Genomic DNA, 26935 nt, shown 5'->3' with positions numbered 1-26935 from the left:
TCATGTTGGCTCACTTAATGGTGAGATTAACAATGGTCTCAGAGAGCCCCCCCATTGTAACTGGACTTACCAGCTAGCTCTCCTCAAGTTAACGCTAGTTTCTACTAGAAAGCATTGAACATCTGACTGAGAAAAAGCATCTCTGCATTTCTACACAATGTCCTCGGGTTCAGGTCTCTTGTGCTCATTTACTGTCTTATGTCTTACTTTATTTCACTTTGATTGTCATTATTTCCTCCTTTTCTGTCTCCTTTCTCTCAAAGGGAGGCCTCTGAGGCAGGAGGGGCAGGTGGGTTTAAGAAGTAGGTCATCCATGGAGAAAAACCTGGATAAAATAAATGCAGCCTGAATTGAGGAGTGTAGAGGACACTCCCACCTTGCAGGAGCTTTTTCTTTTGAAAAGCTGACAGCTGGCGGGAAAGGGAAACCAACCAGAAGAACCTGATCTGGTTACTTTTGTTCAGCAGGTTGTGTGGAAGGTTGGAGAACTTTTGTAGCCTCACAAACTGCCAGAAGGACAGTGTAATTTTAAACTGGGACAGTGGGCAATCAGCGTGACAAGCCAAAGCTCTTGAGTTCTGACTGGGTAAGAATCTGACCCGGTTGATCCTCCAAGGACCTTCTGAGGCATCGACAGTTAATTTCTAAAGCCAATAATGAGCTGCCCCTTGGTGTAGTGATGTGGTAGTGACGATGGCCCTGGTTACTGAGCACTCAGCAGTGTGCCACACAACAAGCTCACTAAACACAGTCTGTTTCTCAGAACAACCCACTGAGGAAAGTGGTGGCATTTCCATTTCACAAAGGAGAGAATTAAGATTCAGAGAGTTTTAATGACTTTCCCATGATCAAATCACACATGACAAAATTGGAATTAAAATTCACATCTCCGTTGACTGGAGCCCATGGTCTCGATTATTGCTTTCTTTTGCTTCGTCCCCCCAAGTCAAAATACAGTGAACCTGTGATTATATTTAGAATTGTATTTCTCATTATGGTGATGGTTCTAATTTGAGATTATTTAAGCCTACATTATGGACAAAGACTGGCACCGAACCAAGTGAAGTTTAGCCACCATTTATGTAGACCTGGGCCTTCACTTGTGTTCATTAGCCGGGATAGCCAGTGCTGTGACGGACTCTATACCCTCCAACCCTCCCATTACCACTGCTCCCCCCCCCCCCCGCCCACTCCATATTATATTGTTCTTGGTAAGGGCCATGAAAACTTTCATGGGATCTTTGTCCTACCATCTCAAACTGTGTGCAACTCTCAAAAGATGGGAGATAAATTATTTGCTTAGAGGGAGACCAGAAAAAAAAAATTGGTATGTTTTTTTTTACCATTGATTGAAGTGACAGTTTGGTAACCAGCTCTCCGAGAGAGAGCTTTAACATGTTCCAAAAATTGGCAGTTAGCTCTAGAGTGAGCTAATTAGTTAGGAATGATTTTTATCCTCACTACCTTTAATAGCCTACCCTTGGAGAAAAGACAGATACACACGTGGAAATCAATTGTGCTGCAACTTGACCTTAATGCCATTTAGGGGAAATAAGAGAGGTGACTCATGATTTATTATTTAAGATCCTCCTTTTAAAAAAAGAATTGTTGTGAAAGATTTGACAAATAATGATTACTCCCATTTAGGAACTATCATTTAATCAAAGAAGCAGAAAACAGGAAGAATGGAAAACTTGTGTGACTAAGCAGTGTTTCATTTTCTTTGAAACTGTCTCTGCCACCCTGGCTGTAGAAAGAGAGGACTTTACAGGCTCTACGCGGCAGGAAAGCCTGCTTGCACCAGGGCAGAATGCAGTGGTGCCACATACCCGATGCCACATTAAATTGAGTCTACAAACGCTTCTCTTTTAGGTCTTTTTTTCAAAGTAAGTCTTCAGTGAGCTCTTACTGCTCGTATAGAGTTGCCCCCAAGAACCCCTATGGGAAAACACAGACAGCATATAAAGGAAGTGGGCTTTCCTGGGGCTGGTCTGTTCCTATCTGGCCCCCTATCATCCTGTGTTCATCGTGTTCACACACCTGACTGCTGCTTCCCGCCCTTCCTTGGCGGGAGGGGTGAGTGCTTGTTTATTTAAACTTCCATCAGTACTGCTTGGGAAAACAAAACAACACACTTACTTGTCTGGGCATTGAATGTTCTTCCTGAGTTTTTGTCCTGCCCATTGGCCTGGAGGCATGATGGGTGGGGCGAGTTTCGGCGTTGGTTTGGGAAGTTTCGAGAACAGGCTATGGGTTGGGTCTGTTAGGTTGGGGTTACTCTTGGTTTTCATCATTTTGGAACGTCTGAGGGTCAGAGAGCATTGCCATAGATGGTTCTGGGAGTTCTCATGTTCTGGCTGTGCCTCCTTCTCGAGGGCAGATGCACCTGGGCAGGTACTTCACACAGCCCTGACATGCTGTAGTCCTCCATCCGCATTGTGTTCTCGCCTGGACACCTGGAAGGAAGGTGTGCAAGCCTAAAAACATCACCAGTTAGATACCTGCTTGATGTTGACTCCCTGCACATTAATGAGTGCAGGTCTTCATTCCCCTCACCTTCGCTCCCATCCTCCCCACCCCACCCCCAGCCCCCTGCTGATGTCAGCCAGCAAATGGAGGTGGTGTGCCTCCAGGATTGGATTGAAGCTGCCCTTTGGAAGCTCAGGGTTTGTCACTGGTGGTAATTTGGCCCTGGGCCCCTTGCCTAGCTGGTTCCCCATCTCCAGTACAGCAGTGCCATGCAGCACATAGGTTGTTAGAAGAAATGATATTGACAAAACAAGATGAAGCTCTTGCGTGTGTTTTTTCCCCTTCTATTCACAGCAATACGTGATAGGAGTGCATTGCTCTTTGAATAGCTGGACATCAAGTGGCTAGAAAAATCAGCACCCTGGCTTCCCTGCCTCCTCCCTTAGCACCTAAGCATTTTGTTCAGGGCTGCTCAGTGTGCCAAGCCTATTCTTGCTCACTGTCCTCTAACCCGGCACCCACTACAGTATCCCCTCTTCCTTGGAGGCAGTATGTGCAGTGGTTTCAAACTTCAGCACGTGTCAGAGCCCCTGGGTGGCTGGTGTTAAAGCAGATTGATTGCCAGGTCCCACTGCCAGCATCTCTGATTCGGTAGGTAGGTCTGGGTGGGGATGAGAGACTGCATTTTGAATAAGCTCTCAGGTGCTGTTGTTGTGGTTCAAGGATTATACACAGAGAACCACTGCTTTGGTGTATGGGGATGTGCAGAAGCTTTGGTTAAGCAGAGCTGGATTTAAATCTAATGATATACTTAATGTTTGTGAACTTGAAAGGGTTTTCTTCATTTCCCCAAATCTCAGGCAGTTTATCTCTACAATGGGAATAATATCTACTTCAAGATGTTTTAGAGAATTAGATGACAAAAATAGCACAGAGTAGGCTTTGGGTAATTACTAGCTTTTTTTGCTGTCCTGAAAAGAACACACAATTGTTCCCTATGGAGGCAGAAGAGCACTCTCTCCTCTTTTGTGGAGTTCTGAATGTTAAGGATCCTCTTATTAACATATACAAGCTAATGGGAGTAGAGGAAATGTTAACAGAAGTAGAAACTACGCTTACCTGTGGGTGAGTGCCCCAGGGAACGCCTGGAAATGCTGATGGTCAGACAAGGTTAGAGATTATTAGCACTTCCTGACTTGCCTGATAGAGGAACCATGTCTTACTCATTTGTGCCTGTGTTTGACACTGCAGCCAAAAATTCCCAACCCACAATCTGCTGATGCATGTGGGCTGTCAAGAAATCTTCCAGATGCAACATCTGAATATTTCAGGATCTCAAATTTCATTTGTGTTCTTCATGCCTTGCTACAATCATTGTAATGTCCTTAGGAGATGGAAATCAAGTTGCTCTATTTCAACTGTCCCAGGTTTTCACCACTTTCTCCAAATCCATTATCCTCCTCCTTGTCATCTCAAGAATGGTCCTCAAAATGGATCGCTGGTATGGAAATATACATTAATGTACAAATCAGTACATAAAGTTTAATCCATTTTTGTTGACTAAAGCAAAATTATCTCTACCATAAAACAATTATCCTAAAGATCTGAATGGTAGTGCCAATCACTTATCACATAATTTCCAGGTAAGTTGTGCATTTTTAGGCCTTATTCAATGTATGATCACTATCTAAATGATAGTCTCCGCTGAGCCAGGATTTCCTCTGGGAACAATATTGAACTGTTTTGATAATATTCCTATTAAAATATTCAAGTGCAGAGGTCCTTAAACCATGGCTCACTGCCTGTTTTCGTAAAGAAAATTTTGTTGGCATATGACCATGCTCGTTTCTTTAGAAGAAACCAGATGGCCCTTGAAGCCAATAGTACTAAGTATTTGGCCCTTTATAAAAAAGATTACAGAGATTTCTGCTTCTAGTCAATGGGTCCCACCTCATGCCTTTTGCCACCAGAGGGTGCTGGATGTACCACCAGCTTATCACAGCCAGACATCTGCCTGTCTGGACACCCTGGCTTCCCACGTGCCAGAACTCAGAGAGGCTGTACTTGGTCCCTGCTGCCAACAGCATAACCTGTCCCACCTCTTGCTCTGCTCACACTGAGATCTTCTGTGACACATGCCTGGGCCCACCCCTTCTCGACTGCTCGGGGGATGAAGCACCCATCCTGGGCCCCATTACAATTCCAGTCTTGGCTGAACAGCATCATTACATGACTGGTAGTTTCCATAGATGAAATTCTTTAGCATCTCGAAGGAAGAACTACAGTATATTTTTAAAAGATTTTATTTATTTATTTATTTATTTATTTATTTATTTATTTATTTATTCATGAAAGACACAGAGGTGGGTGTGGGGGCAGAGACACAGGCAGAGGGAGAAGCAGGCTCTATGCAGGGAGCCCGATGCGGGACTCAGTCCCGGGTCTCCTGGATCACACCCTGGGCCAAATGCAGGTGCTAAACCGCTGAGCCACCCAGGTATCCTCAAGAACTACAAGATTATAAAAATTGTTAAGATAGCACATTTTTAAAGATTTATTTGTTTGAGAGACAGAGAGAGTGTGGGGTGGAGGGAAGAGGAAGAGGGAAAATCCCAAACATGGAGCCTGAACACAGGCTTAATCTCATGACCCTGAGATCATGCCTTGAACTAAAACCAAGAGTTGGATGCTTAACTGACTGAGCCCCGCCCGGCCCCCCATGAGATAGCACATTTAGATACTGTCTGAATGGAGTAAATTCAGGCTTTACTCCATGTAAACCTTGATCTTCAGTACCCTTCATAGGTGCCCGGTTCTTCCTTTCTCTGCCAAGGTTCTCGATGAGGAGACCTATTCTTGTTCTCTCCCCTTCTAAATTCCCACACACCTCTTCTGCCGGTGCTGGGGGCACTCCTTCTCCAATGCACCGTGGAAACTACTCTGACCTGGTCTCATGTTGCCAATCTGGTAGACATTTCCCTCCCAGCTTTATTGAGATATAATTGACATATGGCATAGTGTGAGTTTAGGGTGTACAAAGTGTTGATTTGATGCATTTATATATTGTGACATCATTACCACTGTAGCATGAGCTCATCTGGACACTTTGATTCAGCTCTTGCCTTTCTAGACCTGTCTACTGCATTTGGGTCTGTGGACAGCTCCTCCCCTGGGGAACTCTTCAGTGCTTTTCAACTTCTTTGACTGCAACTCGGTTTGAGAAGGAACTCTCTGTATAGCAACCCAGTAAATGCGTGCATATACGCAGCTGAAACTAAAGTTTCCCAACATAGTACACAATAAATTCTGATATTTCCAGTTTTATTTTTTTTCAGTTATAGTTACAACTAAGTAAAACTGATTTCATGGCTCACTAATGGCTTGAATCCTTATGCTTTTGGTTCCCCTGGCACTCTTCTCTGCTTCTCCTCATATATCTCTTACTACCCTCTTTGGTCCCCAGAATTTTTGATACTCCCCAGTGTTCTGCCTCCAGCTTTTTCTTCCTAACTTATGTATTTCCCCGGGGGATCCCATCTTTCCTATTCATGCTACAGACTCCAAAAATCCGTCTCTATTCTGGAACCTCAGCACTGTGCTCCTACAGAAAATGATGTTGGCCCCAGGTTCCATTGCCAGGGACCCATACTGGGTCAAAATAAGGGGAGACTGGTCATCATGTTGAAACTCATGTACCTGCATTTGATTTAGGACAAAGCTAAGAGCAAAGCCAAAGTAAAAAGTCAGGTGGGTTTTCTGCAAGGATCTAAGACAGAACCAGATTTCCGCATTGTAAAGTTCCAATGTACTCTTCCCAGTGTTCTCTTTCTGTACTCTATTGTTAGAAGTGAGTCACTAGACTCAGCCCACACTCAAGGGAAATCATCCGGCTTTATCATCAATATGAGAGGAAGAGATACTAGCTCTCCTTTGCTGAGTGACTGCTGTTATGTGTCAGGCACTGTCCAGGCTGCAGGGCATACACAAGTTCCATTCAGTTATAATTCTCACAACACTATGAGCTTCGTGGTATTATCCGTATTTAAACGATGAGGAAATTGAGGCATAAGTCAGATAATTTACTTGCTCACAGTGACAGCTTTTATGTTTGAACCAGGCTGGTTTGATGGTTTCAATAGTCACTTCCCAAGGCAATCTCAGCCCCCACCATTTGCAAAACTTTTCAGATCAAATGCCAGATGGGGCGGCGATGTAGAGAGATTGAGAAACGGAAGTACAAGCTGCTCCAGTCCAGTGTAGCCTCCTGATTAGTTCCCTTAGGCTCCCCTGGCTCAGTTAACTGTGGCAGGGATGACAGAGGGAGAAGTAAAATGGGATGAAAATGGCTGATGGGAAATGAAGCCCCCCAGGAAACTTCTTAGAGGTTGTTTAGCATCTATGGTATAGTCAACTGCTATGAAGCTGTGCTGGGGGAGGGTGGGAGGAAGGGAAGGAAGGGAGGGCAAATTGAGATGTAGTGAGTGTTCATGAGAGCTAACTGGATGAGGAAGGCGTGGTGACCAGAGGAGACTGGGTTTGAAAATAGGACACATCGGGAGAGAAAGAGGATGATTACAAAAGAAGAGGAAATAAATCTGCATAACTGACAGGACATTTATGTAAAGTAACTTTTCAAGTGTGTGTAGTGTTTCATAGTATTCGTGCCCTCTTGGAAGAGAGAGAATATGTCACCATGGAATAAGAATCACATGTGAGTTTTCTCTTCCCTATTAAAGATTCAGGGAAAAAGCCTTACTCAAACTGGGGCATTTCAGTGGAGAAGGGTTATTTTCCCTGCCTCGTGACAACCTGTTGGGCCAGGTTTCTCTATTATATTTATATGTTGTGTCAAGTTAATCACTGGGGACCTCTGCCTGCTTCTCACATTGACAACATGTCAGGCAGAAATTGAGGATTTTCCAGAACTATGGCTGAGCTCAATTCATCTGTTAATTTTCTAGACTCTCAGCTCATCCCTTCTTCTGAAAACTGAATGTTGTAGGCACTGTTTTCTATTCTTATGGCTGCTTGTTACTCTGCCTTCTGCTGTCTGAAATCTTTTCCCTATACTCTTAAGGGGAAGTAGGAAAACCGATTTCCACATGAAGATGTACTAAAAATCACTTGACTTTTCCTGTTTGGTTTACTATGGTGAGTCCCCTGGAAATTGACTCTGAGATGGAGATGAGCTTACAGGAGATTTACTGGGGAATGTTCTCAGCAGCAATCCTGCTAAGAGAGTGAGGGAGACAGGATGGGGCCTTGGGAGAAGCTGAGCAGCAATGCAGTTGCAACAGAGGTTTCAGCCCATCCAACTGGGTTTGGAAGCCCCAGTGAAGCAAGAGGTAGGCTTTTGTACCTCACAACCAGTAAGTAGGTGCTGCTGCCTCTGGAAGGGATGCATAAGCTTGGGCAAGGCAGCTCTCATCAGTGGAAATCAGCTCCTGGGGATGGGGTAGCAGGGGGTAGACTCGGGGGTGAGCAATCAGCAGACGCTCACTCAACAGCTGGGCAATCTGAGGGGCATCTGTACTGCATACTGCAGTACCCACTACAGATGTGCTCCAATGAATTTTCTGAGTATTTGTACAATATTAAATATTGAATAATTTCTCTTCTAGGACTAATTTTTTAACTCACTTTTTATTAGTATTTATTATATCTCATGAGAAGAGATTAAGAATCATTGACTTTGGGGATCCCTGGGTGGCTCAGCAGTTTAGCACCTGCCTTCGGCCCAGGACATGATCCTGGGGTCCCAGGATTGAGTCCCACATCAGGCTCCCTGCATGGAGCCTGCTTCTGCCTCCGCCTGTGTCTCTGCCTCTCTCTCTCTCTCTCTGTCTCTCTCATGAATAAATAAATAAAACCTTAAAAAAAAAGAATCATGGACTTTATTAGGTACTATCCTGACTCCAAACACCCTAAATTGTCTTCTGAGCCTGGAGTACATTATATATATAATAAATATTTATACATAAATCCCCTCTTTCTGGTTGTTGCATATCTTAATTTCTAATTCAGTGAAAGCCTTCCCTATCTTCCACCTCTTAAATCAGGAGTAAGCCACTGGTGATACATTTTGTTCTAATAGTTTAGTTAATCAAAGGGCTGAAGAGGTTGGGTTCTTTTATTTTTTTCTTAGAGAATGTTTAAAAAGGAAATTTGAAAAATGGCAAACTGTTGCACCATCTCATATTTCCTTGATTTCCTGCAGTCTCTGTTTTTCCATCATTAACTTAAAAAAATACAAAATCAGTGTATACAATTCAGCATTCAGCTAGAGATAACACCAGGAGAAATAAAGCAGTGATTGTTATTCACTCTGCTAAAAAGTTTTAAAGGGCATGGCCCCTTTGATTTTCATCAAATATATATGGTTACATTTTGTGTGCATTTCAAACAATACCATATCAAATTAAGTCTCATTTTCCACACATAAAAGAGTGAACAATTTTAATCACCCCCTAGCCCCATCCAAGAAAGCTTGCCAGCAGAGTAAATTGGAGACTAAATTTGTGCTATTTTCATTTCATGGCAAAAGTTATCTTGTAAACAGAAATAGCTGCTCTCTTCATCACAATCATGTGAACCATACTATGGTTTATGAGCATCAGTACTTCTAAGAGGACTTTTCCTGTAAGAAAAGTTTGGCATATTTCTTAAACACCCTATAACAATGTTTGCAAGCATTTATTACATGCTGGTCCTGGTCCTGGTGCTGGTGCTAGGAAATATGCCCCCGAATCAAAATTCAGAACAGAAGATATAATAAGACATTGTGAAGAAGGCCAACAGCTGCCTTTGTAATGGAGGAGAAAATTCTCTGCAAAATATTAGTACTGATACTTAGAAAATATAAGGCAGCAGAAAAACAGATCCACTTTTAGATTGGCAAAAAAAAACCCCACAAAAAACAAAAAAAACAAAACCAACCTTTATAACCAGAAAGGATAATGGAAAACTGTTGGAGACATGGCTGAAATATGAATCCCATCCTAATGAGGCCCTGAGTTTACAGTGCTTGTCTGTGTACACTTTCTGGGAACACATCTCCGTAATTTGAATTTATTTCTATGGAAAAAGTAAACTGGAATTATGTGAGTTTTGAAGTATATGAATCTTCAAGAATACACCTCTCAAAGTTAAGCATCAGTCTATCTTAAAGGGTGTGCTTTTTCTGTTTTATTTTACTTTGATATTTCTTTCTTTTTTTGTGTGTGTGCTAATCCCATGACCTATAATTGACTTTGGGCTGTTAGTAAGGGGAGATGAAGCAGTATATCAAGAAAAGTCTACAGAAGCAAGGAAAAAGAATGAGGAAAAGGGAGGGATGTGAAGGGAAGGACAGAAGAACTTGAGAGGGTCTATATGGTGAGGGGATGTGTTGGCTACAAGAGGAGAAGAAATACTGCTAATGAAGCAGCAGCCATCTGCTAGGTGAGGCCATCCAGCCAGCCAGCCAAACCTGGGTTTGGATCAGGACTTAGCTCCTCACTGTGCAGCTGAAGTTTGCCAGTCAGTAAACCTGTGCTTACTGAGTTTCTGCTATGTGCCGGGCATTGCCGCACACTGTAGATGATGGTGAATATGCCCTTGTGGAATCTATGCATCATGCTGTTAGCAAGAATTTATTTATTTTTTTATTTTTTAAAAGATTTTATTTATTTATTCATGAAAGACAGAGAAAGAGAGAGAGAGAGATAGAGAGAGATAGAGAGAGAGAGAGAGAGAGGGGCAGAGACACAGGTAGAGGGAGAAACAGGCCCCATGTCAGGAGCCCGATGTGGGACTTGATCCCGGGACTCCAGAATCATGCCCTGAGCCAAAGGCAGGCGCTAAACCGCTGAGCAACCGAGGGATCCCCTGTTAGCAAGAATTTAATTGAAGAAAAGATGCAAGGGAGATAGAGAGCATGTTATGGGAGGATCTAGAGAAGATTTTATTAACTAGGTGACAACATAAGACATGAAGAATTTCCTTGACTACCTCAAGACTCCAAGTCTCAATTCTGTATCTGCATCATGAACGTGATGGTGCTTATTACACAGGATTCTTGTAAGGATTGGGAAGGAGAGATGTATGATTTGGTAACATTTTACTTGGGCCCCCAGGCTGTAGTCTGCTGACACTTGCCCTAGACCATCCATGCATGTTTACTGTACTATGGGATAGACAGGAACATCTGTCTGACTTAAGCCACTGTGTCAGATGCTGAAGCTGCTGTGCCCTGCCCATCTCTTGAGCTTCTTCTTCAGGCACTGTTTAACCTTCTGAGAAGTTTTTGTTGGTACAGCTCCCTCTGGCTGGAGTGACCTTTCTGTCACATTCCCTCTGGTGCACTGCAATCACCTATCACAGGTTAGGCCTAGAGGCTCCTTTCCTAGCCAACTCTGCTAACCTCCCCCAAATAAGAAATGAACTGCCTGTGAGCAGAGACCGTATGTTGTTGTTTCCATTCCTCAGGATCTAGCACAGCAGAGCCTCTATGCCTGCTTGGCTGAGTGAGTAACCCTTCTCTTCCTATAAAACAGATAACATTTATAAAATCAGAAAGCAGAACAGACCACTTCAGTTAGAAATAACCAAATGAAGTCCACAAACTAGGTTTATTTATATTTTATTTATTCATTTTCATATTCTGCCTGTCGTGAAATCCCCTAGTCCTCTGAATCAACCTGTGTCTACAATTAGACTCCTTCCTATGTATTGACTCAGTTTTGCACTGACACCTGCAATACTCTTCCTTGAAACACTACTGCCCAGACCATGTCCTGCTTGGATTCTCTTACTCTTTCATTTCTGTTCCTGCATTTTCTCAGTAATCCCAGACACCTGTCTAGTTTCCTTGCTCCTTACCTGGTGACGCGGAATAGTAAGTGAAACTTTTGCCTGAGAACCTAAGATGACTAGCATGCAAATCAGTTAAGAAAGAGAGCATCCAGCTTGGAGCTGGATGATGAATTCCAAACCTCATTCCCACACCAAGGATGAAAAGTACTGGAAGAGCAGAAAATGGGGACTTGCTTGCAGAAGGAGTTGTGAGAGTGAGTGCCCCCCTTCTCCCACCAGCAACCTCCAAGGAGAGAGGTGAGAGTGCTTGCCTTCTCTTCAAAGTCTGCAAGAGGGGCTTTAACAAGACCATCCCGGAGAACTAGATATGTACCTCTTAGAGTCACAGCATCAGAACCAACTGAAGAGGGCACTCCCGGTGGCGCAGCGGTTTAGCGCCGCCTGCAGCCCGGGGTCTGGTCCTGGAGACCCAGGATTGAGTCCCGCCTCGGGCTCCCTGCATGGAGCCCGCTTCTCCCTCTGCCTGTGTCTCTGCCTCTCACTCTCTCTCTCTCTCTGAATAAATAAATTAAAAAAAAAAAAAAAAAAGAACCAACTGAAGAGGGACACACTCCTGAGACAGCCAATGGCCTAAGACCAGATAGGCAGCTGATGAAGGAGATGCTCTTGGCTCCAGGTGGACCTGACCTGACTTTTCTCCTGGACAAGATCCAGGTGCAAGCAAGAGGCAGATGCAGCATGGGCTCACCTCAGGTCTTGTCTCAGAACATCTGGAAGAGCCCTTTCAGCTCAGCACAGAGAAGCTGAAGATGACATCTGAGTCCTAGGAGCTTCAAGCAGTCAGCCAGGTAGAGATTCATATGCCCAGCCCCAGAGAATTTCAGCGAAAGTCCACATTGATGGGCCGATTGCCAGAACACCCACAAAAGCACCAGTGACAAAAATGGTGTCACCAACCACGAGCCCAAAGTGCACGAAGCCACCTTACAATAGTGCCAGTAGGGGGAGAGCTTTCCCTCCCTCTCACATTGCCTACTCCCTCTTACAGGTGTGGCTCCAGCACCACAGGGGTGGTGGAGGGCTTCAGCACAGGTGAGCAGGCTGGCAGCGGAGGAGGAGATGAGTTAGGGGAGCAGGAGGAGGGCTGCTGACCTGCCCTATCTTCTGTGGGCTGGCATCCTGCCCAGGGCCAGGCCTCAATGGAGAAAGGTAAGCAGGCATGTCTTCATATCTCGTGCTCATTTGGACTCTGATGGGGACCTGGAGTTTCCAGTTTCTGGATTGAGGATGTTTGCATTAGCTATGAATGAGCAGAAAAATCAGAGGAGAAATGGGGGAAAGCCTGTTTGGTGCCTGTGTTTCCCCCACATCAGGCCTGATAATTAAATCAGTTAAAAATTTTCCCACTTATATTTTTAACTTACAAAGACTGTGCAATAGTTATTATTTCCAGTGATTTTTTTGACAAACTTGAAAGAAAATTGAGAGGTGAAATGATTGGCTTTTTAAATTGAAGAATGAGGGTGTAGTTGCTAAAAGTAAAGAAATATCACACAAGGACATTAAAGATTGAGCTTACTCTGTCATTAACTACATCACCACACACTGAACTAATATATTTCACAGTTCAGCTATCTCTGGGATTAGGAATCTGTTATTTTCCATTTCTGCTCTGCAGCCCTTTGGAGAGGAAAACAAACAGAATCACTGGAATCTATTCAGTTGGGGGAATCCTGTGGAAATACAGGACACATTCTACTTAAGACTGAAACCTCCTGAAAAGGTTGGCTTTAAATTTTGTGTCCTCCTTAGGGAAGTATCTTAATTTGAAATTCTTCTTAAGCCAAAATGCCACAGAGGATAAAATATCTTCAGAGTTTGCCATAGCTGGGCTGCTAAAAGGAGCCAAATGGAAGAAAACTGGCACCTGGAATAGTACGGGTGAGGTCTGCAGACTCCATAGGTGTGGGAGTGACAGTGACTGTGGTGGCTGTGACATCACCTTCATTTTGCCACAAATCATTTGCAGAATGACTTTCTTTCACAACCAGGTATGTGTGGCATAAATACTCCCATTGCTATGGAAATCAAAATGGGCAAGCCTTGGTTTCAGGGACCTGGTGTTCATGCTTTCTTCAGCTGCAGTCTCTGACATTCCTTCATCTTCCTTCTCCTCATGTAGGTCCTTTGAAATTAATTGTCTAGCTAATTTAATATTCCATCCTTCATTGCAGTGAAGCTTCCTTCCTTTCCTTCTTTTTTTAAAAGACTTTATTTATTTATGCATGAGAGACTCAGAGAGAGGCGGAGACACAGGCAGAGGGAGAAGCAGGCTCGCTGCAGGGAACCCGATGCAGGACTCGATCCCAGGATTTGGGATCACGACCTGACCCAAAGGCAAACACAACCACTGAGCCCCTCAGGTGCCCCTGAAGCTTCCTTCCATTTCAAATTGACACTTGCTTTTTTTTTTTTTTTTTCTTCTTGTTTTTCAGGTGGGAGGTCACTATCCTCATCTTCACTGCTCTCTTGTTCATGAACCAGATACTTTGGCTGCCAGCATTCAGCAGCAGCACCTAATTTCTTGCCTAAGGTCAGCCTTCAGGGATTTCTGGGTCATCTTCATCATCACACCATACTATCTATGGTAAGGAGGGATGGGTTCATCTATTTTCATGAAACCACAGTCTTTGTCTAAAGCTGGATATGTCACCATGATGTTCATTTCATCCCATCTCTGGGATTTTTTACCCAGCTCGTCGTGGACACTCTTGCTGGGCTGTGCAGCCGAGGCCACCAGATGAGGTTGAGGAGCTCTTGTTCCTCAGGACTCCGTTGATGGGCCCATGAGCAGTGGTCCAAGGCTCTGGGCAGTGGGGGTTGGGCTCAGCCTCACTAATTGGCACCAGATCCAGAAAGGAAACGCGAGCTGCTGCAGAGCCCTCCTGGGGCCAGGGTGGCTGCACCTGCTGTCACGGAGATGCCAGAGTCAGGGTCACCCCACGACGACCCCCATGCCAGGGCCGACTGGGTGGGGCTGGCGGCCCTTCACACACCCTTTGCTACCAACACTTACCTGCCACTGACTCCTTCCTTTTCATCGCTGTGTAATGCTCTGTGGTATGAAAACATCAATTTTATATGTGAGTTCTATCCTTGATTGAGATCAAGACATTGACATTTTTTTCCTCTTATAATACGGCTACTATGATCGCTCGAACATGGCTTCTGCAGAGCAGGTTACAATCCTTGGAATATGTCACTAAATGGTAAAACGTAAGCACGTGCAATTTTACTAGGTGACACCAAGATGTTTTCCAAAGCAGTTGTTCCAGTTTATAATCACACGGGCAGTATATAAGAGTTCCCACTGTGACACATCTTTGATTATCATTAGTACCATCAGACTTTACATCTTTATCAGTCTGGTGGGTGTGAAGTGGTACCTAATGATACTAATTTGCATTTCTCTGGCTAGTGCAATGTCTAGCTTAATAAGACTGGGCATCTTTTCAGGAATTATAGATGTTCTTCTTTCCTCTTTTGTAAAATTCCTGTTCCTGTCTTTTGTCTGCTGTGTAGGTTTTTTTTTTTTTTATTGTGTCATAGATGTTCTTTATTTGCAATCTTTTAAGTGTATTGCAAATACTGCCACCCAGTTTGTGCCTCCTCTCTTCACTCACTTTGTGATGGCTTTTTTTGTTTGTTTTTTAAAAGTTTTTTTCTTGTGATGGCTTTGATGAACAGCATGAACAGAAGTTTTACAATTTTGATGTTGTCAAATATACCAATGCTTTCTTCATGGTGTATATTAAGAAATCCTTCCTCCGAGGTCATAGTCTCTTTTGAATGTCAAAAAATTTAGCATTAACATTTCAATTTCTTAATCTGTGTGGAGTGTGTGTGTGTGTGTGTGTGTGTATTATGCTCGATCAGTTAGATATTTCATACCTGTATAGGGATACTGGCAGTAGGATATAGGAGAGGAAGCACAGCACAGCCACGCATGTCTTCGGTGAGAGTCCACCCAGCGCTCCAGTGGCCATTCTTTAGCCTCCTAGCAACAGGACAGATATGGGGAAGGTATCACACTGGCTTAGAATCTCTAGGTTCCGTAGGAACCAATAAGTCTTCTAATTAGGACATAGTTAGTGCTGGCAAGGAAAATGCCTAGTTAGAACTTGTATGGTGTCAGGGAAACTTCCCACAAGATACTAATGGTTCATTCACAGTCTTCCAGAACAAATATATTCAATCAGGGGTAATTTGTTATCAAAGCATTGCTACTTAGACACACAGCTGAAATTCTACCTCTGTCAGGTTTCAAGGGAAACTGGAGACAAAAGGTGACCCAAGGTCAATTTCCCACAGACTGTGTACGTGTGTGTGCATGTGTGTGCATGAGTGGGGATCTATTTTCATTATCTTCTGTATGGATAATGTGTTCTCCCAGCATCATTTGCTGAATAACCCATCTTTTCCTCACTGATCTGCAATGCCAGCTAGACCACTTTCCAGCCTTCACTATACACATGAGTCTGTTTATTAGTTCTGTGTGTCCCAGTACCAGCCTGTGCCGCCTACTACCACAGTCCTAATTAATGCAGTGCTATCTTGATATCTAAGCCTTGCTATCTGGAAGGTCAGTCAATTTGTGATGGTTTTTTTGACCTGTCAACTTAGTTAGGCCATAGTCCCCGTGAGGCAATCCTGGCTGTTGCTGTGAAGCAATGTTGCACATGTAATTAAAGCCCTTAATCAGCTGACTTTAAGAAGATTATCCCGGATTATCTGGTGGCCTCACTGAACCTGTTGGAAGGCCTTAAATGCAGGACTAAAGTTTCCCCAGGATATAGAAGAAATTCCACCTGTGGATGGCAGCTTTGGCCAGTTCCTGCTGAGTTCCATCATGCTTATGACTGCCTCCTGTGTGGATTTTGAATTCACTTAGCCAGTCTCAATAATCATGTAAGCCAATTCCTTAAAATAAATGTCTCTGTCTCTTGCTGTCTCTGTCTGTGTCTGTCTCTCTTGCTCTTTATATAAAATAGATATACTATTTACTTATTCTGGTTTATTTATTTTCTATCTATCTATCATCTATCTATCTATCTATCTATCTATCTATCTATCTATCTATCTATCTATCATCTATCTATCATCTATTTATTCTAGTTCTGCTTCTCCAAACCTTGACTTGTATATTATTCTTCTCTTCTTTGTTTCCAACAAGTTACAAAATTGACTTGTCAAGTTGCACAAAATTACATGCTTGGGTTTTGATTTACATCACAGTGAATCTGTATGCTAATTTGGGTGAACTGATACCTTCATAAAATTGAGTCTTCCTATCCATATTTTTCCACCAATTTTAAGTCATATATATATATATGATATATGATATATATATATCTTCTTTCTTATTACATAAAATTCACATATAAAACTTTCTCAGCTTAATGAATTATTATAAACAGTCAAATAATACTACTTAGATCTAAAAATAGAATATTGCCTGAAGCTTGCTGAGTGCCCCACCAAGTTCATATTCCCCCCTTTGTCACCTGAGACATAATCATTCTGGTCTTCATAACAATCTCCCTCCCTCTTTCCCTTCCTCTCTCCCTTCTGTCCTTTCTTCTTTCTTAGTCCTTTTGCTAATTCTGTGAGGATTTGTATATCATCTGGTTCAGAGCCTTATCTAGATGGACTCATGCCCCAGGTAGACTTTAGTGGATACTTGATTTATAACTAGTGTGAGGCCACATTATTATCAAACCTTCACTCTTCCTGGTGAAATAAACATTTTATCATTACAAAGTGTTCCTTTTATATCTCAAAGCTTTTCCTTTTGGTCCTTAAAGTCAACTTTCCCTGATCTTCATGCACCACACTAGCTTTCTTCCATCCTTTTATTTTCAGCTTTTCTGAATTCCTATGCCTGCTGACCTCTTTGGTTTGGCATCTCTTCTTATATCTTTTCCCAGAATCCTTTACTCTTTTAATGCCCTCAGAGCTACAAAACGTAGACCTGGTGTAGATTTTAAGTTAGCCTAAGTAGGACAGTTAGGACAAGTGAACCTCATTGGTCATTGTCAGAAGCCAGCTTGTAAAATTAAATCGTTTTTATGTATTGATATTACATTCTGCAGACTTGCTGAACTCTTACTAATCCAAGAATTTTATGTATTCTTTTAGATTTCTACATAGATAATCATGTTATTTGCAGATCCTTTCCAGTCTTTACCATGTGAATTTCTTTTTTTTTTTTTTTTCTTCTCTTGCACTGGCAGGCACCTCCAATATAATGAAAAGAAAATAGTAATAGTGGAAATCATTGATGCTTCCTGATTTTAGGAATCATTTAATGTTTTACTTGTAAGCAAGATATTTGCCACAAGTTCTTTATAGATAAGCTTTATTAAACAGGTTCCATTTATTTCTAGTTTGCTACAATTTTTTTAATTTTTAAAATCAGAAATGGTTATTGAATTTTATTGGAGGTGATTTTGAATCTATTAAGATGATCATATGGTTTCTGTCTTTAAATATGTTATTGAATTGAATTACCAGATTTTTCTAACATTGAACCAATTTTGTGTCCTTGGATAAATCTAACTTGATCGTGATGCATTATTATTTTTACATATTTCTTGATTTGGTTTACTAATGTTTTATTTAGGATTTTTGCATTTATGCTCCTAAGAGAACTGGAACTTAACTTTTTTTTATAATGTTCATGTCTGGTTTGGTTATCAAGTTTATTTAAGTCTCATAAAATGAGGTGGGAGTGTTTTCGGTTGACCTTTCTTTAAAGGAACTAGGATAAGCTGAGAATTATCTGTTCCTTGAACACTCAGGAGAGCTTACTTCTCAGCCATCTGGGTTTTGTGTGTTCTTTGTGGGGAGATTGTAACTATTGATTTAATTTATAGGCTGGATCTACAATTATTAAAGACTCCTGACAAGGGAGTGCAGACTGTGCTAGCAGAGCCTGAGCTGTCTAGCTGCTGGCAGGCCCCCGTTACCTGGCTATCCTGTGATCCTCTCCAGCATTTTCAGAGGTAAAATCCACACAGGCTGCATCTCCCCCCAGTGGCCACAGATGTGTGACTCTGAAAGAGAGTTTCATAGAGGGGAGAAACCAGCCAGGTGCTGGCCAATTGCATGTGGTCCAGCACTTTTGCAAGGGAGTGATTTTCCACAAAGGGATATAGACTTGGTCTGGTCAAGCGGAATGAAAAGGACAGGGAGTGATAAGTGGGAGCCATGGAGGGCTGGCTCTTGGGTGAAAGGACAGATTGGCTCCCTGGGAGGTGTGGGAACATGGGGAGAGCCAATGGTGGTGTACTGGCCCTAGGAGCTCACTGTATGCCACACCTTGACATTCGATTGCTTGATCTGGACATATCCCAGGGTCAGTGGTGGCAGGGTCAATAGAGGCATGCCTGGACAGGGGGTAGCATTCCAAGCATCAGTGCTTTACCAACAAGTGAGGAAGTTTATAAAAATTTTAATGTCTGTTGGAGTGCCTGGTTGGTTCAGTCAATTAAGTGTCTTAACCCTTGATTTCAGCTCAGGTCTTGATCTCAGTCTGTGAGATCGAGTCCCGCATTGGGATTCTGTGCTTAGTGCTCAGCAGGGAGTTTGCCTGAGATTCTCTCCTTCTGTCCCTCACTCTGCTCACACTCTCTCTCCCTTTCTCTAAAGTAAATAAGTAAATCTTTAAACATTTTTTATGTCTGTTACAGCTGTTCTAAGCATGAGCTCTGATTACAGGATATATGTTTTTGGATTTTTTTTCCAGCTCTTTGAAGATAATATATCACACTCTTTGGTTTCATTATTCTGTGAGAGATCAACTACTAGTCAAACTGTCAATTCTGTATCAATAATTTGTTTTTTTTCTCTACAGTGTTTTTTTTTTGTATATATTTTATTGGAGTTCGATTTGCCAACATATAGCATAACACCCAGTGCTCATCCCGTCAAGTGCCCCCCTCAGTGCCTATCACCCAGTCACCTCATCCCCCCGCCCACCTCCCTTTCCACTACCCTTTGTTCATTTCCCAGAGTTAGGTTCTATAGTGTTTAAGATCTTTTTCCTCTTCTTGTGTTTTGCAGTTTCATGATGATGTATCTAGGTGTTATTTCTTTTTATTTATTCTGCTTAGGTTTCCTGATCTGAGGATTAGAATCTTTCATCAATCTGAGAAAGTTGTCAGCCATCACCTCTTAAATACTGACACTCCCCATTCTTTCAATGACCTCCTTCTGGATTGTATATTCTGCTTTCTCAATTTCCCCCCATTTTTAAAAAATCACTTCATTTCCCTAATTTCTTCAGGTCTAAATTCCATCTCATCAATTCTTTCATCAACCATATCTAAAGCCATATTGAAACATCATATTGAGTTTCATTTCTATGTGGTCCTTTCCCAGAATTGTCTGGTCAACCTTGTTAGACTCTTATTTCTTCATCGTATTTCAATAATCTTTTATTTCTTTGAAACCTTAAACATGCTTATTTTTTTTAAACAATTATTTGTGGGTCTGCTGTGATTTACCATTTTGTTGTTTATCATCATGATAGCTAATTGCCTTTTATTTGCTGATTTTTTACTGTAAGGTCTGATACTTTACAACTTCAGCTGTGGGGACTCTTTGAGATTCTGAGTTTGGAGTGCTTGGATGAAAAACTTGATCCCTTTAAGCAAATCTTTACATTGGGAGTTTGGAGGAATCACACAAATACAGTTGACTATGAACTGCTTAGGTTCATTTATATGTGGATTTTTTTCAATGAATACAATATAGTATTATAAATGTATTTTAATGAATTTTATCTTCCTTATGAATTTCTTGATAGCATTTTCTTTTCTCTAGCTTACTTTGGTGCAAGAATATAGTATACAATATGTATAACATACAAAATATGTGTTAGCTGATGATTTATGTTATCTGTAAGGCTTCTGGTTAGCAGTAGGCTATAGAGAATCCATTCTCTTGATAAGTCTGGCTTATCAAGAAAATAAGTTTACGAATTTTATTGATTTTTTTCAAAGAACTAGCTCGGTTTGATTGATCTGTTACTTTTTTTTTTTTCTTAGCTTCTATATCATTTATTTCTGCTCTAATATTTATTATTTCTTCCCATCTGCTGGTTTCAGGTTTTGTTTATTCTTTTTCTAGCTCCCTTATGTTTAATGTTAGGTTGTTTTTTTGAGATATTTCTTACTTATTGATGCAGGCCTGTATTGCTATAAACTTCCCTTTTAGAACTTCTTAGATTCCGTTTTGGATCTGTCTTTTTATTTTCATGTTTCCTTGGATATTTTTATTTTTTATTTTACTTCCTGGTTGACTCACTCATTGTTTGGTATCATGCTATTTAACTTCCATCTATTTGTGGTCTTTTCAGATTTTTTCCAGTAATTGACTTCAAGTTTCAGAGCATTACAGTCAGAAAAGATATGTAGTATGACTTCAATCTTCTTAAATTTGTTGAGGCTGGTTTTATAGGCTAATATGTGATCAATTCTGGAGAATGTTCTGTGTGCCCTTGAAAATAATATATATTCTGCTGTTTTAGGTTGGAATGTTCTGAACATATCTATTAAATCCATCTGGCCCAGTGTGTCATTCAAAGCCATTGTTTCTTTGTTGAGTTTCTGTTTATATGATCTGTCCATTGATACAAGTGGGTGTTAAGGTCCCTTACTATTGTTGTATTATCAATTAGTTCCTTTATGTTTTTTATTAACTGGTTAAGGTATTTGGGTGCTCCTATGTTGGGTGCATAAATATTTAAAGTTGTTATATTTTCTTGTTGGATTTTCCCTTTTATTATTTTATAGTGTCCTTTGTCTCTTATAGTCTTTGTTTTAAAGACTGTTTTGTCATAGGTAAGTATTGCAACTCCAGCTTTCTTTTGACATCCATTTGTGTGGTAGATGTTTTTCATTCCCCTCACTTTTAATCTGCAGGTTTCTTTAGGTCTAAAATGAGTCTCTTGTAGGCAACATATAGGTGGGTCTTTTTTTTTTTTTTTTCCATTCTGTGACTCTTTGTCTTTTGACTGGAGCATTTAGTCCATTTATATTCAAAGTAATTATTGAGATATATATATTTATTTATTGCCATTTTATTACTTGTTTTGTGGTTATTTCTAAAGATTTTCTCTGACCCTTTCTTTTCTTTCTCTCATCGTTTGCTGATTTTCTTTAGTGATGCATCTTGCTTTCTCTTTCTTCTTTGCATGCTTATTAGTGGTTTTTGAGATCTGGCTATCACTCGGTTTATATATAACCTCTTTGTTATGTAGCAATCTATATTAAGTTGATGGTCATTTAAGTCTGAACCCATTCTTTTCTCCTCTCCTCCCCCTATTTTAGGTATATGTTATTGTATTTTATATCCTTTTTTTTGTGATTTCCTTGACTGATTTTTTAACAGAAATATTCAGTTTTACTACTTTTGTGTTTCTTACCATTATATTGTCATTTTTGATCACTCCTTTCCATTCAAAATCACTTTTAATATTTCTTACAGGACTGGTTTAGTGATCAAGAACTCCTTTAGTTTGTCTGGGAAACACTTTATTTCTCCATATTCTGAATGAAAGCCTTGCTGGATAGATTATTCTTGGCTGCACATTTTCCCCACTCAACTCTTTGAATGTGTCATACCACTTTCTTCTAGCTTGCAAAGTTTCTGTTGAAAAAAATCCTCTTGTATCCTTATGGATTACTGACTTGTTTTGTCTTGCAGCTTTAACATTTTTTTATGCTAGATTTTGCAAGTTTAATTACAATATTTCTTGGTGGGGGTCTACTTTTGTTGATTTTGATGGGAGTTGTCTGTGCCCCCTGGATCTGGACATCTGTTTCCTTTTCCAAATTAGGGAAGTTGCCAGCTATTATTTCCTCAAATACATTTTCTGTCCTGCTTTCTCTTAACTTTTCTTCTGTGACTCCTATGATAGAAATGCTATTACTTTTGATGGAGTCACTGAGTTCCCTAAGTCTATTCTCATTTTACATAATTCTGTTTTCTCTATTTTGTTCACCTAGATTACTTTCTATTACTCTGTCTTCTGGGTCATTAATTCATTCCTCTGTTTCTTCCATTCTGCTGTCGATTCTGTCAAGTGTGTTGCTCATATCATATATGGAGCCCTTCATCTCTTCTCTGTTGTTCCTAATGTCTGTATTAAAGGTCTCACTCATGTATTCTACTTTCTCAAATCCAGTGAGTGTTCTTATGATCATTGCTTTAAATTCTTTGTCAGATGTGTTACCTGTGTCTGTTTCTCTTAGATCTCTGGCCATAGCTTTGTCCTGTTCTTTCATTTGGAATAAATTTCTCTGTCTCCTCACTTTATCTGCCTCTCTGTGTCCATTTCTCTGTGTTAAGAAAGTCAGCTGTACCTTCTGCTCTTGAAAGTAATGACTTTATGAAGAAGAGGTCCTGAAGTGCCGTGGATTGCAGTGTCCCTCATTTACCAGAAGCTGGCACTTCAGGAGAGTATCCTGTGTACATTGCTTATGCCTTGCTGTTGTGTCTCAGTCACTTTTCCTTTCAGTTTAATCGTCTGTTGTGGGCTGTGCTTGCTCTCTGTGCTGTTAATAGGACCCAGGCAAGCCAGTTCTAAGGGTCTAATATTGCCTGCCAGGGAACTTGGGAGCAGGGCAGCAGTATGAGCAAAATTTGTGTTGGGCCGCTAGTCCTATCCTGGATACCCTCAAGTCCTATGCCAGGGTGGCAGTGGCTGGCGGTCTAAAGCCAGGTGCAGCTGGGCCTGGCATGGGAGTATAGCTGTGGGCACATGACTGGGCATGGTGCAAGGTGGCAACTGCACATGTGGCTAAAAGCAGTTTTTTAAAAAGTAGCAGGAGTTTTACATGGGTGTTTATGCTAAAACTGACCAAATGGTAAACTTACAATGTGTGAATTTCACTGTATGTGAATGATACAAAAATACTATAGCAAACATTTAATTCTAGTAGACAGTATATATGTGAAAATGTTTAAGGTGAAGTGTACTGATGTTTATAACCTACTTTGAAATATAGCCAAGAAATCACATGAATTGCAAAGGATAGATGGATAGTTCCATTATAGAGCACACCAAAAAATATGAACAACTGGAAAATCTAGGTGGTGGGTATTTAATGGCTATTTTATAATTCTTTAGCTTTCTAATATGTTTCAACATTTTCATAATGACATGAGGCCAGGAGGGAGAGGAAAGTAGCTAAGGGTATGTCCCAACATCACTATAAATTCTTTTTGAGTGCCTTACTTCTCCTTTGCCAGCAGATATACCAATACAGTGTTCTATACACACAGCCAATCCATAAAAGAGAGAAAACTAATGGACAGGAAACAGGAGTCTCCAGAGTCCCCAGAAATGAGATTTGGGGTTATGAGCCCAGAATGCCCTAATAAAAGGTATAGCTATTCATTCAGTGCTTGCATGTGTCAAGTTTTGCCCTAAGCATTTTTGAATGTCACTCATTTTAATCCTCCTGGCAATCCTCTAAGCTGGGGAGGGGGGTGGTAGAAGGCATTATTTCCACATTATAGATGAAGAAATAGAATCTAGGGGAGATCATTTCTTCCCTGGATTTTAGGAGGCCAGAATGATGAGAAAAAACTTAATCAGAAATTAGAAAACAATAATAGGCCAAGTTTCATTAACACTGAAATGTGCTTTAACATCTAGTTTGTGATTATCTGTCAGGGAAATCAAAAGGAAAGAGAAAAGCGTCACGACTTTTGGGAACCTGGATCCTGGAGCTTTCTTTGTAAAAAAACAAAACAAAACAAAACAACTTTTATCATTATCTAGACAAATTCAGCCTCACATCCCATTTTTGCTTGAAATACTGGCTACTTTCTGTGTATTCAATTATTTTAATATTTTGTATTTTTATTGCTTTGTTCTGTTTACCTTATTCACCTACTAAAATTACTCTTGAAAAACCTCAAGTAGCTTGTTGGTTTCTCAGGGGAACAAGTATGTCTTCCATAACATAGAAAGGGGGAAGCATCTCTCTTCTTTCTCTTCCCTGTATCTAATTTTAAGACCACTTTAAGCTGTCAGCCATGTTCTAAATGGCTGTATTTTTAGTTTTTTTTTTTTAAGTTTATTTATTTATTCATGAGAGACACAGAGAGAGAGAGAGAGGCAGAGACACAGGCAGAGGGAGAAGCAGGCTCCATGCAGGAAGCCGGATATGGGACTCGATTTCAGGTCTCCAGGATCATGCCCCGGGCAGAAGGAGGCGCTAAACCGCTGAGCCACCCGGGCTGCCCTATTTTTATTTTTTTAATTTATTTTATTTTTTTTTATTTATGATAGTCACACAGAGAGAGAGAGAGAGACAGAGAGACAGAGACACAGGCAGAGGGAGAAGCAGGCTCCATGCACCGGGAACCCGACGTGGGACTCGATCCCGGGTCTCCAGGATCGTGCCCTGGGCCAAAGGCAGGCGCTAAACCGCTGCACCACCCAGGGATCCCCCCTATTTTTAGTTTTGATGTTTTACTTTTCTTATTAGTTTTTGGTCTTCCTATTTTATCATTGTGCTGCTTCACTGTGTAATCAATATTGTTTCAGTGTGACTTTAGTAAGTATAAAGTCCAATATACCGGGCGAGCCCTCTCCTCCCTATCCCCTTCCTTTCCTGGGAACTTCCTCCCATCCTCTCAATCAAGAGATTTTATAATAGGAGAAACTCCCCCCCCCCCCCAAGGTTCTAGTCTTCTGGTTGGAGCTAAGCTAGGCCAGTTAGGAATAAAAACTGCAGAGACCAGCAGATATGCTTTTTTTGAATGACCAAGATACAAACCTTAGGTGTTGTCCGTGACTTTTTTCCTCCGAGTGAGCTGGCAAGCAGAGGTCTGACCACCCATCTCCATTAGAAACTTTCCTATTGGAAGCTTATGTGGATCCTTTCAGTGAATCTTATTTCAAAATTGCAGTGGGATTGTAGGTTGGTCCACATTGGTTTAATCTGGGAAGTGCCCAGGGTTGAAACTGGTTAAAGTTATCAACTTCATCCCTTGCTCTCTTCCATCAGCATGGGAAATCACATCATTTTCCCAGAAACTGGAATATGTTGTCCTCATGATGTAACATGGTGGGTAGGATAAGTTATAGCGAGGAAAGCATTTTCTAAACCTGAGCAGTGCATGCAACTCTCAAAAAAATTCTCATTCACCCATGTTGACTAACCAATATTTTGACTTAAATGGAATCAATATATAAAAAGTAAATCTTGTCACATACTTATGTTTATAAATGTTACATGCCTATAAAACTAAATCAAATTTCTTTTTTTCTTTAAAGATTTTATTTATTTATTCATGAGAGAGAGAGAGATAGGCAGAGACACAGGCAGAGAGAGAGATGCAGGCTCCCTGCAGGGAGCCCGGCGCAAGACCCGATCCCAGGACTCCAGGCACCAAACCGCTGAGCCACCCAGGGATCCCCTACATCAAATTTCTAAATTAAATAAATAATACTGTGCAAAAGGGATCATAACCGTACTTATAAAGCTTTTCCTATATGCAAGGTCCAGTCTAAGTGCTTTATATCTACTTAGCTCATTAATTATCACAGAAGTAGGTATCGTTCAGATCTCATCTGATGTACTGATGAGAAACTGAGGCACATAGTGCACTTAGCTGTTAAATGCTGGAGTATTACTTTGAACCCAGGAAGTCTGGCTTCAGAGAACACATACTTCACAATTATGCTAAGTTGCCTGTCAGAAAAACAATGAATGACATTAAAGTGACAGATGGCATTGATCAGTTCACATTAATTTGCAGATAGTAGGTTTAGCTCCGGAGAGACACATGTGTGTTGACTTGATTCTTTTAATTGAGAGAATGATGGATCATCACTCCAATCCCCATCATGACTCTTGTCATTATTTTCTTTCTTTAGTGATTAGTATTTTAATCATATATGTTATTGGATGAGATAATGTAACAGTGCAGCACAAAACACAATTCAGTAAAGTAAAAAAAAAAAAAGAAAAATCACTCCATTGCATATTTATTTATTAAACTAGCTGTTAATGAACTTTTGCAAAAGTAGCATGAAAAATATATGATCTGAGGAACACATTCTGGACATGTTCTGTGGGTTCTTTTGACTTTATAGAGGCTCAGCCTAACCTGTCATGTGCCACCCCAACTCATCTACCATTTTTCCCTCATTGAACTGCAAGAGAAACCTTCATCTGTGTTGTTGTGTGGCCTTCTCTGGGCATCAACATGATCATAATTGCAAGGGTAGGAAAACTTGAGGCATACGGGGTTATTAGGCTGTTAGGCAGGTTCTCCAGAACTTACTTATACTAAAACATTTAAATTACCTTTGGGATAAAAATGCAACTTTAAATTTCTTAAAAAGTTGTGATCTCTCAAAAACATGTTTTGTTGGGGTCTATGAAAAGCATTGGGTTTACAAACCACTCAGGCCGGTGAGGGGGTATGTCTCACAGACTGTGCTTCAGTCAGAGGCTGGAAGGAATGTGGGCAAATAGAGCGGGTTGCCTGGTGGAGACAGGGAGTGCTGCACGCTGGTGGTGGCACCACCACTCCACACTGTCTCTGGGGTGTGGGACACTTCAGTGTGAGCAGCAAGGTGTTTCTA

At 41.1% G+C, this 26935-nt stretch overlaps 1 long non-coding RNA gene across 5 annotated transcripts; it reads right to left on the bottom strand.

The window, feature by feature from the left end:
* Nucleotides 1–804: 804 nt before the first annotated feature.
* LOC140636840 (uncharacterized) lies at nucleotides 805–15321 on the bottom strand. Of its 5 annotated transcripts, none has more exons than XR_012034069.1 (4): nucleotides 15214–15321; nucleotides 3589–3967; nucleotides 2140–2456; nucleotides 805–962 (listed from the first exon to the last, which is right to left on the bottom strand). It is a non-coding gene; the product is annotated as an uncharacterized lncRNA (long non-coding RNA). The 5 variants fall into 5 exon arrangements; XR_012034071.1 differs by lacking the exon at nucleotides 805–962 and adding an exon at nucleotides 14339–14524 and having other exon boundaries at nucleotides 1237–2456; nucleotides 15214–15320; XR_012034070.1 differs by lacking the exon at nucleotides 805–962 and adding an exon at nucleotides 1240–1938.
* Between the last annotated feature and the right edge of the window lie 11614 nt (nucleotides 15322–26935).

The sequence above is a fragment of the Canis lupus genome, chromosome 7, assembly GCF_048164855.1.
Source record: "Canis lupus baileyi chromosome 7, mCanLup2.hap1, whole genome shotgun sequence".
NCBI lineage: Eukaryota > Metazoa > Chordata > Mammalia > Carnivora > Canidae > Canis > Canis lupus.
This window is presented reverse-complemented; position numbering and strand designations above follow the sequence as displayed.